The following is a 1678-nucleotide window of genomic DNA, read 5'->3' on the forward strand; positions in this document are numbered from 1 at the left end:
AGATCACTACTTGAGACTTGTTCGACGATATTAGCTAATTTATCTTTTAATTCCTTAACTCTAGATAAATAATCACTAATAATTTCATTTGCTTCCTTGAGAGTAATTTTCTCTTTAAAAAACAAAATTCCATGTGTTTGTAATCTCATACAAACCTTTCAAAGTTGTCTACATAGTGATATCTCGTATCTGAGGAATGACTAAGTCCTTTACAAACATGCACAAGAGAATCTTAAATTTGGATTCCCTTTTCTTTCAATCTTGAACAGCAACTTGAGGTATACTAGGTTTAGAGTTTGCATCTTGAACTTCCAATTAACATAATTAGAACCATCTTCATTGTTTGTTTACGTTAATTAAATATTTAAATTTACAAGTGATGAAAAAACCTCACCCAAAAATGGAATTTCGGTCACAGAAGGCTTGCAGGAATGTCTGAGCACAATTCGGCTCAAACATGACAACTCTTGACCGAGCCTCATGTTTAATGTGGCAGCTCTTGACCGAGCCTTGCTCAAAAACTCTCAAATAGACACATACTCATTGCCTCCTTTGAAAATCTCTCCCACAACACACCACTCGTACCATTCAAAGTTAGCTATGATATTAAAACAGATATAAAACAACAGGGAAAAACAGAGAATGGAACAGGAACAAGCACAGAGAACAGAAGAGCTTGCTGGCATTTCTTATTATTCGAAGTGTAAACAACATTACATATTTATAACTACAAAGAGACTCAACATTGTTTCTTATAAATTTGCTAAAACATAGATCAATATATTAGCAAACTGGCTTTTTGGCACACTTTAAAAAGAATAGGTTCACTAAAACCATACTGAAAAAAATAAAATGCCAAAGTTGAAAATCTCAAGGTCCCACCGGGATTCGAACCCAGGTCGCTGGATTCAAAGTCCAGAGTGCTAACCACTACACCATGGAACCTTGCACTTGTGCTGTAAAACTGAATATCTGCAGCACGACAAGGATTGAAATCTCCTAATTTCTCTCTTGATGAAGACAAAACACAACAACCATTTTTGATACAAGACTAAATTACATTAAATAAAACGAATATTATTTTAAAAATCCAACATCGACTTGAACATCAATCAATTACTTGGGTAAAGACTTGAGTAAAGTAGAATTACATTGAGAGAGTAGACAGCTAGAAAACACACACAGAATTATAACGTTGTAATATGCAGCATTTAAGATTCAAACAGTTTTTTTAGGACAAGAACTTCATGAAGTAAATCATATTTATACATTTCTTCACACTCAAGTGATCATCATAGAAAATGACTGAAAGTGAACATAGAGCCAAAATTGATTCCGAGGTTAGAATCTTTGAGATTCACGGTGGGTTTTTTCTTGAATATTTGTTAGATAATGAGTCGATCATTAGGACTTGGGATTGTATGACGTAGGGAATAATTTTGCTGGAAGAGCTTCAAAAGATTGGTCATAAGTCTCTTTCAGTTCATTAAAGGACTACCTAATTAAAAAGAATTCAAGTTTTAACTTTAACTTTGTTACCATCTTGATATAAGAAACATCTAAATGCAATCCAGAAACGCAGTTCAACAAATTCAAAAATTAACATGATGTCTCTGGTCTGGCCATTACAGGATGCTTTGTCGTCCTCGATGAAGCATCTATAGACAAATCAATTGAG

At 33.8% G+C, this 1678-nt stretch overlaps 1 non-coding gene across 1 annotated transcript; it reads right to left on the reverse strand.

Annotated features, from left to right (window-relative positions):
* Nucleotides 1–873: 873 nt before the first annotated feature.
* Nucleotides 874–945, reverse strand: TRNAQ-UUG (transfer RNA glutamine (anticodon UUG)). The gene has a single exon. It is a non-coding gene; the product is annotated as a tRNA-Gln (tRNA).
* Between the last annotated feature and the right edge of the window lie 733 nt (nt 946–1678).

Source organism: Cryptomeria japonica, chromosome 3, assembly GCF_030272615.1.
Source record: "Cryptomeria japonica chromosome 3, Sugi_1.0, whole genome shotgun sequence".
NCBI classification, from domain to species: domain Eukaryota; kingdom Viridiplantae; phylum Streptophyta; class Pinopsida; order Cupressales; family Cupressaceae; genus Cryptomeria; species Cryptomeria japonica.